The sequence below is a fragment of the Ranitomeya variabilis genome, chromosome 8 (assembly GCF_051348905.1).
Source record: "Ranitomeya variabilis isolate aRanVar5 chromosome 8, aRanVar5.hap1, whole genome shotgun sequence".
Classification (NCBI taxonomy): domain Eukaryota; kingdom Metazoa; phylum Chordata; class Amphibia; order Anura; family Dendrobatidae; genus Ranitomeya; species Ranitomeya variabilis.
Window position 1 is genome coordinate 201412683 of NC_135239.1, and position 12762 is coordinate 201425444.

At 42.8% G+C, this 12762-nt stretch overlaps 1 protein-coding gene across 10 annotated transcripts in view; it reads right to left on the bottom strand.

The window, feature by feature from the left end:
- Positions 1 to 12762, bottom strand: part of FOXP1 (forkhead box P1) — a 734927-nt gene that overhangs the window by 561654 nt on the left and 160511 nt on the right. The window contains exon 1 of one of the 10 annotated variants that reach the window (XM_077276198.1): positions 2466 to 2482. The exons of the other annotated variants lie outside the window; for them this stretch is intronic. The gene's annotated coding sequence lies outside the window, so the exon portion shown is untranslated. Of the gene's footprint in view, positions 1 to 2465; positions 2483 to 12762 lie in introns of those variants that run through there. 10 annotated transcript variants of the gene reach the window in all.

Genomic DNA, 12762 nt, shown 5'->3' on the forward strand with positions numbered 1-12762 from the left:
CTCTTTGTGGAGAGTGACAAGCAAAGCCTGGCATGTCAGAGTGAGCAGACTTATAAGTCATGCATGCTCCAAATTAAGTCATTTAGGGACTTAAAGGGGACTTGTCACTTACCATAAATACGTATTTTTTGTCTGATGTAAATGCCGCTGTTCTCCTGAATCTGGCGATGTTTTTCTTTTGTTCCTGCTCCTCTCTGTTCCTGAGATATGGTCTCCTCTTCCCTAAACATAAATCTAGGCTTTTTATTCAACTGGGTGAGGTTGTCAAGACAACGCCCACACAAAAGAGTTGAGGACACCACCCACTTGGCTAACAAGACTAGATTTATATACAGGGAAGAAGAGGCCATATCTCAGGAACTGAGAGGCGCAGGAACAAAGGAAAAACATCGCCGGATTCAGGAGAACAGTGGCATTTATACTGGATATGAAAATGATGCATTATAGTAAGTGATTGATCGTCTCCAAGCCATTGAAATAAGGAAATATATACTACATTTACAAAACTAATTGAAGACAATGGCACCAAATACACTTTAGAAACAGAGATGATAAAAAACTCTAAGAAGATTTTGTCAAGAAAACTGGACGTTAATTAAGTGGAAATTGCATTTTCATAACTTTCCACTGTATTTGCTCTTGAACGTATTTGCGTTTTTCTAATTATTCTCATTTCCTTCCTAATTGTCTTCCAGGAAGGTGCTGCTTTATGTCAAACCTCACAAGGTGGAGGCTGAAGAAGCCCACCACTGAGGAAGAACACCCGAAAGCTGGAGAAAGTGACTTACTGACATCTAACCACAAAAGAGTAAAAAAAATATATATATATTTTTTTGTTTCTTTGGAAAATATCCGACATAGAATGAAGCTAACCACACGGTGAGTAAACCTGAGAGTTGAAATTTGTGTTGGGGGAAACAAAAATATATTCACACAGTTATCTGTGAGTTTACGTAAGAGGATAAAATAATTCCTGATCTCATTAGGACGTTAATCACCGTGTGTAACAATGATGCAACATTTGTGAGATCTAGAGAAAAAAAAAAGTTTATTTTGTTGGAAATATTGGAAAACCACAGAACCCACAAAAAAAAGTTAACCTGTTTCTGTGCAGAACATGGCTGCTTTCTTCTAAAAACAGTGCCACACCTGTTCTCAGGTTGTGTGTGGCATTGCAGCCTTGTGCACTTCAATGGAGCTGAGCGGCGATACCATACACAATCTATGGACAGATGTGGTGCGTTTTTGGAGCATTCGTAAAACATGGATGCAATTTAAGGGTTACGCACATATTAGTAACTTGCTTATTGATGGGGGGTCTCGCCAATTTTTACAACTAGGCTCTAACGTGCCCAGTTAGAAGAGAGATGGCTGGGCTTGTATACCCTTATTGTGACCTTCACCGATCCTTAAAAAGGTTCTGAAGTGCCCTCTTAGAGAAAAAAAGAGCATGTATGCTGCTGTGGGCGTCTTCATTGATCCCAAAAACTGGACGTATGAAGCGATGGGTGGGCATGTTTGCCACCATGTCATTCATTGTCTAAGGGACCATTGGAAGTAGCTGAATTTTGCGCCATCTCTGGCAGTCCCATAAACAGGGAGAGCAGTGGCGCCCGCATGCTTGACCACTGCTCCATTCATACAGAGCACTTCAGAGTCCCACCCTCTGGACCTCTAATAGGACAACCAATGAGCAACTTGCTAAGATGGGAAGAACCCTTTAAATAGAGCCCAATGGTTCAGTCTTTTTTTCTTTAAGTTTTCCCATAGCTATGCTACAACCATTGCTCCTGACCAGTCCAACTGCTAAGGAACTTAGTATGGTCAAGCTTTAAGCACTTAAAGAAAATCTGTAATTCTTTTACCTGGTGTAAATACCGCTGTTCTCCTGAATCCGGCGATGTTTTTCTTTTGTTCCTGCGCCTCTCCGTTCCTGAGATATAGCCCTGTCTTTCCCGTATATAAATCTATAGGTTTTTTATCTAAGTGGGTGTGGTCTTCAACGCTTCCGCATGGGTATTATCTTTGAGGACCACGCCCAGCTCAACTAGATTTATATACAGGAAGGAATGGGTCATATCTCAGAAAAGGAGAGTTTCAGGAACAAAAGTAAAACATCGCTGGATTCAGGAGAACATCTGCATTTAGTCCATTTAAAAAAAAAAAGTGTACATTTATTACAAGTGACTTGTTTCCTTTCAGTGATACTTTGCTGTTGCTTTCTTAGTATTAGCCCCATCATATTATTATGGCATATAAAAGTCTAGGGGATAAAATCCAAATGCTGGAGTATTATAAAAAAAAAGCATTTTAGTCTTTTTTTTATAGATACACACAAGCAAAATAATGGATATTTGCTAAATAAGGGTGTATGGCCCTTTAACAGCAGATCACTGTGTGTATATGTGGAATCACTAAACACTGTACAGACCATAGAAGACAATATAATAATAGTAAACTCATACCTGCCATCTGTACCCGCCGAGGAGCTGCATATTGTACAATTAGAAATGTCTCATCCTATGTAGGACAAGGCATAATACCGCTGCCGTGTAAAACCCTCGGATTGGATTCCTAGCCCTGGATGGTGACTACTCCATGAAACGCGGCAGCGCAATCTATGGAATTTGAAGTTGTTAATGTATTCTGCAACATGTTTTTTTTTTTTTCTGATCCATTAATTCAGGTTCTTAAAATAATCGGCATAATGCACTATCCTATCCTTTACCATCTTCTCCGACGCTGCCAACTTTTTGTAAAATAAACTGGCATTTTGACACAGAGAACGTCAGGTTCTTCCTACTACATCTGTTTCATCTGGCATCTGATCCAACCCAGGATTCAGACACAGCCTCCGAAAAGCAAATATCCTTTACACCCCCTTTCCCCTCCCGGGGCATAAATAAACAAACAAGGCTGAATTAACGAGATAGGCTAGTAAAACGGCATAGCCTCCAGATGAAAGTCCTCGGATTTCCATCTGAACCCCCTTCTGCCAAAGTTAGTAATTACATGTATTGCCTACCCAAAAAATATATTCTGGGGTATCTTTTATAAAACCGTGTTATGATATTCCTCGGTTATCCCTCCTGGAACTGTGTGAATTGACAACTGGGTAGAGATGAACAAATCAATTTTTGCTCCCTTTATCCAGCATTCAGTTCGGTCCTCGGGGGCCGGCCGTCTTTTACTTCTGCAACCGGCCTTTTGTGTTTACTAGCCCCGAAATGTCACGACCAGCTGCGACAGAGGTTCAGACTGGATGCCAGACTAGGGCAGACCTTTAAAACAGGGCATTGTCATTCCTCTTCTCAATAGGGTTCATCCCTTTGTCTCTTGTCTGCATGGTGTCAGACTCTGTCAGGAAACGCCCCGCTGACAAAATATATGGTAACGCCCAGTTGTCAATTTATTGATACATTTTCAGGAGGAATAAAAAGAGGGACTGTGCAACACACAACTCTAGGAAAAGATTCTCTGTAACTGTTTATTTTCATTTCCAGGAGGAATAACAGAGGTCCTGTACAATTCAGAATATATTTTAAAATTATTAATTTTATGAGATGTGCAAGAGCGTTTAGAAAGGGAGGAACACCTGTTTTGCCAATTAATTCATACATTTCCAGAAGGAATAAGAGGGACTGTACAACACATGGTTTGACAAAAAAAAGTCTCCTTAAAGGGATTTTTCCAACCAACAAAGTTAATTTTAATCAACATTTTAATCAATAGATCTTGGAATAACAATAAGTTCCATAATTGGATGTGTTTAAAAAAATGTTCCTGTGCTGAGATAATCTTATAAATGTGCCCCTGCTGTGTACTGTGTAATGGCTGTGTCTGCCCACGCAGGAACATGGTCTCATCATACCACATCTCCTGGGCAGGGGAGGAAGCAAAAGAGAGTATACACACAAGACAGCACGGAATCACAGCTGATTCTTAAAAATATTTAAAAACAGGCAGGGAAATGTTTTACCCCACAGAAATAATTATTTTTTAACCCACACTGTAATGTCTGTATACTCTCTTTTGCTTCCTCCCCTGCCCAGGAGATATGGTACGATCAGGTCATGTTCCTGTGCAGTCAGACACAGACATTACACAGCAAGGGCACAGTTATAAGATTATCTCAGCACAGGAACATTTTTTTTTTAAACATCCAATTGTGGAAGTTATTCTTCTTCCAAAATCTATTGATTAAAATTAACTTCGTTTGTGTGAAAAAACAAACAAACACTTTAATTGTTTCTTTTAATTTCCAAGGTGAATAATTGAAGAACTGCACAATGGAGAATTATAAGGAGAATGCTTTAGCATTATTATTCAAATAATTACAAAAACAAAGAATTCAAAGGGCAAGCATGTCCCCTTTTGTTTGTCAATTTATTCATGTATTTCCAGGAGGAATAACAGAGGAACCGAACGACACTCAGACAAAAAGATTTGGCATACCGGTAATTATTTCTGTTGATTTCAAATTTCCAGGAGGAAGAAAAAAAAGAAAATTGCAACAAAGGTTCCCAATGGAATTCATTTGGTGGTTTAATTAACTCATATAGTAAATTTAACTATAAATTAACTATAAGTTAACTACAGACCAAAAGTTTGGACACACCTTCTCATTTACAGATTTTTCTGTATTTTCATGACTATGAAAATTGTAAATTCACACTGAAGGCATCAAAACTATGAATTAACGCATGTGGAATTATATACTTAACAAAAAAGTGTGAAACAACTGAAATTATGTCTTATATTCTAGGTTCTTCAAAGTAGCCACCTTTTGCTTTGATGACTGCTTTGCACACTCTTGGCATCCTCTTGATGAGCTTCAAGAGGTATTCACCGGGAATGGTTTTCACTTCACAGGTGTGCCCTCTCAGGTTTAATAAGTGGGATTTCTTGCCTTATAAATGGGGTTGGGACCATCAGTTGTGTTGTGCAGAAGCTTGGAGGATACACAGCTGATAGTCCTACTGAATAGACTGTTAGAATTTGTATTATGGCAAGAAAAAAGCAGCTAAGTAAAGAAAAACAAGTGGCCATCATTACTTTAAGAAATGAAGGTCAGTCAGTTCGAAAAATTGGGAAAACTTTGAAAGTGTCCCCAAGTGCAGTGGCAAAAACCATCAAGCGCTACAAAGAACCTGGCTCACATGAGGACCGCCCCAGGAAAGGAAGACCAAGAGTCACCTCTGCTTCTGAGGATAAGTTTATCCGAGTCACCAGCCTCAGAAATCGCAGGTTAACAGCAGCTCAGATTAGAGACCAGGTCAATGCCACACAGAGTTCTAGCAGCAGACACATCTCTACAACAACTGTTAAGAGGAGACTTTGTGCAGCAGGCCTTCATGGTAAAATAGCTGCTAGGAAACCAGTGCTAAGGACAGGCAAGAAGCAGAAGAGACTTGTTTGGGCTAAAGAACACAAGGAATGGACATTAGACCAGTGGAAATCTGTGCTTTGGTCTGATGAGTCCAAATTTGAGATCTTTGGTTCCAACCACTGTGTCTTTGTGCGACGCAGAAAAGGTGAACGGATGGACTCTACATGCCTGGTTCTCACCGTGAAGCATGGAGGAGGAGGTGTGATGGTGTGGGGGTGCTTTGCTGGTGACACTGTTGGGGATTTATTCAAAATTGAAGGCATACTGAACCAGCATGGCTACCACAGCATCTTGCAGCGGCATGCTATTCCATCCGATTTGCGTTTAGTTGGACCATCATTTATTTTTCAACAGGACAATGACCCCAAACACACCTCCAGGCTGTGTAAGGGCTATTTGACCAAGAAGGAGAGTGATGGGGTGCTACGCCAGATGACCTGGCCTCCACAGTCACCAGACCTGAACCCAATCGAGCTGGTTTGGGGTGAGCTGGACCGCAGAGTGAAGGCAAAAGGGCCAACAAGTGCTAAGCATCTCTGGGAACTCCTTCAAGACTGTTGGAAGACCATTCCTGGAGACTACCTCTTGAAGCTCATCAAGAGAATGCCATGAGTGTGCAAAGCAGTTATCAAAGCAAAAGGTGGCTACTTTGAAGAACCTAGAATATAAGACATATTTTCAGCTGTTTCGCACTTCTTTGTTAAGTATATAATTCCACATGTGTTAATTCATAGTTTTGATGCCTTCAGTGTGAATTTACAATTTTCATAGTCATGAAAATACAGAAAAATCTTTAAATGAGAAGGTGTGTCCAAACTTTTGGTCTTTACTGTATATATACATACACTCACACAAACACACACACACACATATACAAAACTTCTACTTCCGTTCTAAAAAAAAATCCGGATCCTCTAATAATCAGTTTGCGTAGATGATACGACGGGTAAAATATTCTGTAAGTACCTAAAATGAACATGTGAACAGTGACTGACAGTCCAAAAGTGATAGAAATCCGAAGAAGCAGGAAGCCCGCAGGGTACGGCCGCACGCTACTGTAACTCCGCACTGTAGGGTTATCATCTTATACCACTTCCTTTACAATAAGACATATTAGATTTGTGGGTAGATCACTCCACTTCCTTCACGAGAAGACAAGAAGCAGTGAGAGAAATAGGATTGATCCATAAAAAGTGTCTTCTGAATCACAGTCCAGTGGGGAAGGGGAGAAGATGAGGATGAGCTGCAGAAGTAAACACACCTGCCCCTACAGACACTGGCGCTGATGTACTCAATGGATAAGCTATCGATGATTAGGCTTTGGAGATCCCCTTAATACCGTATTTCCACCTTTACGGCATAATTCAATAATTATTAGAGAGAGCGAATGTTCTCGGACAAAGTGTTCTCCGAGCATGCTCGGGTGCTAACGGAGTGTCGTCGGCACGCTCAAATAATAGATTGTTTTGTTTTTTTTTTGCAAGGTGAGCAGAAGTTTTGAATGGCACAATTCATTTTACAATATAATGTACTGAAAAAAAAAAAAAAAAGGATAAAAAATTAGGTGAAATTGTAGAAAAATTTTAAACCCTGAAATGCCTTTTTTTTTTTTTTTTTTTTTTTTGGTGGGGTTTGTTCCTTTACAGCGTTTATCAAACAGTAAAAAAAAAATGACCATGATTCTCCAAAACTTAAGTGTTTTTTTTCCTATTATTTATCTTAAAAAAATAAACAATAAATAAATGTGGAACTTTTTACATCAATGGACATTGGTAAGGGTTTTTGGTACTATTACCATTATAATGTTTTCTTATGCATTTTTTTGGATTAAAAAAAAAAAAAAAGAGGGAATTCTGATGTTTAATTTTTTCTTCTTTACAGCAATAATGGAGTCAAAATGTATTATTTCATTTTGATTTATCAGACTTTTGCAGAACAGGTGAAAATTAATTTGCTTGTTTTTAAATTTTTTGTATGGGGAAAAGCAGATGATTGATATTTATTTTTTTAGTTAGTTTGAAAAACTTTTTTGTTACATTTCACTTTATTATTTAGTTAAAGGGAACCTGTCACCCCCAAAATCGCTGGTGAGGTAAGCTCACCGTCATCAGGGGCTTATCTACAGCATTCTGTAATGCTGTAGATAAGCCCCCGACGTTAACTGAAAGAGGAGAAAAAGAGGTTATAATATACTCACCTGGGCGGTCCCGCTGTGGTCCGTGGTCAAATGGGCGTCTCAGGTCCGCTCCGGCTCCTCCCATCTTCATTCCATGACGTCCTCTTCTGGTCTCCGCGCCGCGACTTCGGCGCAGGCGTACTTTGTCTGCCCTGGTGAGGGCAGAGCAAAGTACTGCAGTGCGCAGGCGCCGGGCCTCTCTGACCTTACCGGCGCCTGCGCACTGCAGTACTTTGCTCTGCCCTCAACAGGGCAGACAAAGTACGCCTGCGCCGAAGCAGCGGCGCGGAGACCAGAAGAGGACGTCATGGAATGAAGATGGGAGGAGCCGGAGCGGACCTGAGACGCTCATCGGAGCGGGACCGCCCCTGGGTGAGTATAATCTAACCTCTTTTTCTCCTCTTTCAGGTAACATTGGCGGCTTATCTACAGCATTACAGAATGCTGTAGATAAGCCCCTGATGCCGGTGAGCTTACCTCACCAGCGATTTTGGGGGTGACAGGTTCGCTTTAATTTTTGAGTGCATTTCGCTGCATTTACTGAGCTATATGACGTGCGTGGTGCAGACAACAAAGGGTTACAGCACAATATAAAGACAACATATGTAATTAATAGCAGGGGCTTTCTCTGCTCCAGGGTGAGGGCTGAGTTTGTCCATCCTGCTGGAATTACACAACCAATAAAGCATCTCTTTGAAACTCCCCGGACTAGTGCCGACACGCAGACAGTAGTCAAACTGGGTTTTCTTTTGTTGTTCGCCTCGGTTTCCATTATTACAATCCTGAAATAGTAGTCGACCGAAAAAAAAAAAAAAAAGGAAGATATCAAGATGAGGGGTCTCACTTCCACCAAATTAAAACTGAGCAGAGCAAATGTCACCAAACATGAAAACACTTCTATCAAATGGACAAAGAGGACGGACTGTAACCGTCAGCGTAGCCATGAACGAACGTGGTCCATCCAGTCTACAGCGCCGTCTGCGCAGTCCAGGTAAGGGTTAATTGATCTATCGGAGCCAGTCAGAGCTTTATGTCCATTCTCATCAGTAGTGATCATTACTCATTCCAGAATAACAATGCTAAGGAGGCAAAGAAAAGTCATTGTACAGGAGGAGGAGGTGAGCTGTGACATCACCTATTGTGAATGGTGGATCCTGTGTTATCTACTGTATATAGAGGTGTTATCAGTCATTGTACAGGAGGAGGAGGTGAGCTGTGACATCACCTATTGTGAATGGTGAATCCTGTGTTATCTACTGTATATAGAGGTGCTATCAGTCATTGTACAGGAGGAGGAGGTGAGCTGTGACATCACCTATTGTGAATGGTGAATCCTGTGTTATCTACTGTATATAGAGGTGCTATCAGTCATTGTACAGGAGGAGGAGGTGAGCTGTGACATCACCTATTGGGAATGGTGGATCCTGTGTTATCTACTGTATATAGAGGTGCTATCAGTCGTACAGTCAGGAGGAGGAGGAGGTGAGCTGTGACATCACCTATTGTGAACGGTGGATCCTGTGTTATCATCTATATATAGAGGTGTCATCAGTTATTGTACAGGAGGAGGTGGTGAGCTGTGATATCAGCTATTGTGCATGGCGGATCCTGCGTTATCATCTATATATAGAGGTGTCATCAGTTATTGTACAGGAGGAGGAGGTGAGCTATGGTAGCAGATATTGTGCATGGTGGATGCTGTGCTATCATCTATATATAGAGGTGTCATCAGTCATTGTAATTCTGTCTCTGATGATAAAAAAAACTGCTGTAAACTGTTCCTGAAACCTCAGGAAGTTTGAGGCTAAAGAGCCCCAGTGGACAGTATAAAGATCAGGACAGTTGGGTGATGGTGATGGGATTGGGGGTGCAGCCAGCGGACATACCGAAATATGTCCGCTGGCTGCACCTCCAATCCCATCATCATCACCCAACTTTCCTGATCTTCCTCACCCTGCTAATCCTGGTATGTCCGCTGGCTGCACCCCCAATCCCATCACCATCACCCAACTTTCCTGATCTTCCTCACCCTGCTATTCCTGGTAGGTCTGCTGGCTGCTACTACTGTCTTTTTTTTTTCCTTCCCCTGCATGTTTTCTCATTTTAATTCCTTGATGCCAATACACAGTTGGCTTTATCTTTCCATTTGGATCTATTTCCCCTTGCATTTTCCCATCTGACTTCTAATTAATCCCCTCCTGTGTCTGTGACCAGTCTCCCTGCAGCTCCTCCATCCTGATCACACCTGGCCTATTTCATGTGCACTACTTAGCTTGTTATAAATTCAGAGACACAGGTCTGTCTGGACCATGGTGAGTCTCTAGAAGGAGGTCTCTAAAAGGATAACAGCAAATATGACAGCAGAAATATGCCAGAAATTAGCCAGAAGTGAACAGAAGGTAAGACTAACCACTGTTAATAAATGTACTAAATTTCTTTCCCTTTCCATCACACTTACTCATCATGCTGACATACACTCTAACAGTTTTGGCTCCATTACTCCTCAGCCTCCTTCACTATCCCCAAACCCTAGCACCCTCTAACCAAGTAATAATCTCTCCTTCCCTATTGCCTCCCCACCTGTCCTCTGCTGACCTGCTCCTCAACCTCAGATCTCTCCTAATAAAACACAAAACAAGCTGCCCACTCTCCTTCTCCCACCTGCTCTGTCTCTCTCTGCTTCTCATTACTGCTGGAGATATCTCCCAATCCTGGACCCCCACAGCTCATACCTCCCATTACTACCCCCTGCTACCACTCCCAACCCAATATAAACACCCGAAATCTTGCCCACCTCAAATCCGTGCCCATGACACCCACCCCCCTGCACTCTCTCTCTGGATCACTATGGAATGCCCGCTCCATCTGCAATAAACTCCATTTGATTCACGACCTTTTTACATCTTGTAATCTTTTCTTTCTGGGCATCACCGAAACATGGCTGACATCCTCTCACACCGCCTCCCTCGTTGCACTATGTTACGGTGGCCTCCACTTCACCCACACTCCTAGCCCTGGCAATAAACATGGTGGACGAGTGAGCCTTCTCCTTTCTTCCAACTGTACCTTTAACCTAATCCCACCTCTACCCTCCCTTATCCTCCATTCTTTTGAAGTCCACACGGTCCGCATCTACTCCTCCTACAACCTCCAAATGGCCGTCATATACTGACCTCCGGGCCCGACCACTGCCATTATTGACCAATTCTCCTCCTGGCTCCTTCACTTTCTCCCTGCTGACATTCCCATCATCATCATGGGTGATTTCAACATCCCCATTGACACCCACCAGTCAGCAGCCTCCAAACTCCTGTCCCTTACTTCATCCTTTGGACTTACTCAGTGGTCCTCCTCAGCCACCCACACAGATGGACACACATTAGACCTTGTCTTCACCCGTTTATGCTCCCTATCTAACTTCACAACCTCCCCTCTCCCTCTATCTGACCACCATCTACTCACTTTCTCATCCCTGTCCTCCTCACCTGTCACCCATGTCCAGCACCATGCGCACCCACGCAGGAACCTCGCACACCTAGACACCCACACACTCTCTGACTCTATCCTACCACTGTTCTCTATATCCTCACTCCACGACACAGACACTGCCACTGCTTTCTACAATGCCACTCTTGCATCAGCTATTGACATGGTCGTCCCTGTCATGCATAGCAGAGTGCGACGAACCAATAGACAACCCAGGCACAATAACATCACTAAAATTGTAAATTGTAAAAAGTAAATTGTAAAAAGTATCCAGAATTGCAGAACGGCGTTGGAAGAAAATACATTCGCAAGATGATTTCACTGCACTCAAACAAGCAACACTCGCATTCAAATCAGCTCTCACCTCTGCTAAACAGGCCTACTTCACAACCCTTGTATCTTCCTTATCCCACAACCCCAAACAGTCGTTCAACACTTAACTCCCTCCTCCGCCCACCAATGCCCGAGTTCACTAATCGTTGCAGAGGACTTTGCCACGCACTTCAAAAATAAGAACGAACAAACAAGGCAAATCTTTGTCGTCAAACCACCGCAACCCCTTTGTATACCAGACCAATGCCCAAACCCCATAACTTCCCTCTCCAAAAATCACTGAAGGGGAGCTTGCTCATCTTCTCTCCAAATCACACCTCACCACTTGTGCACTTGACCCCATCCCATCCCACCTCCTCCCCAACCTCACCACCACACTAATCCCATCCCTAACCCACCTCTTCAACCTATCACTAACTTCTGGTACCTTTCCCACTGCTTTCAAACATGCCACAATCACACCTATCCTCAAAAAGCCATCACTTGACCCAAGAGGTATGTCCAGCTATCGCCCCATATCTTTGCTCCCATTTGCATCCAAACTCCTTGAGCAGCACGTCCATGCTGAACTTTCCTCTCGCTTTGCATCTAATGCTCTTTTCGACAACCCACAATCTGGCTTCCGTCCCCACCATTCCACTGAGACTGCCCTGACCAAAATTACTAACGACTTACTTACAGCCAAAGCTAACAGACAATTCTCTATACTCCTCCTTCTAGACCTGTCCTCTGCCTTCGACACAGTTGACTACTGCCTCCTACTATGACCCCAAAGGAAGAGAGGATCTAAAGACCTCGCCCTATCTTGGATCTCCTCATACCTTACCAACCGCACATTTAGCGTTTCCTACTCCCATACTACCTCTTCATCTCGCCCCCTCTCTGTTTGTGTCCCTCAAGGCTCTGTCCATGGGCCCTTACTCTTTTCAATCTATACACTCGGCCTGGAACAACTCATAAGGTCCTATGGCTTCCAGTACCATCTATATGCTGATGACACTCAGATCTACCTCTCTGGCCCAGATGTCACCTCTCTGCTCTCCAGAATCCCAGAGTGTCTATCAGCCATATCCTCCTTCTTCTCCTCTCGCTTCCTCAAGCTCAATGTGGACAAATCTGAACTAATTATTTTTCCTCCATCTCGCATATCTTCCCTACCTAATCTATCTATCAAAATAAATGAAATCACACTATCCCCTGTCCCCAAAATCCGCTGCCTCGGAGAAACCCTGGATTCTGCCCTGTCCTTCAAACCGCACATCCAAGCTCTCGCCACCTCCAGTCGCCTCCAGCTCAAAAATATTTCCAGAATCCGTCCTTTCCTCAACCCTCACTCTAGCAAAATGCTTGTGCATGCTCTAATCATCTCCCGCCTTGA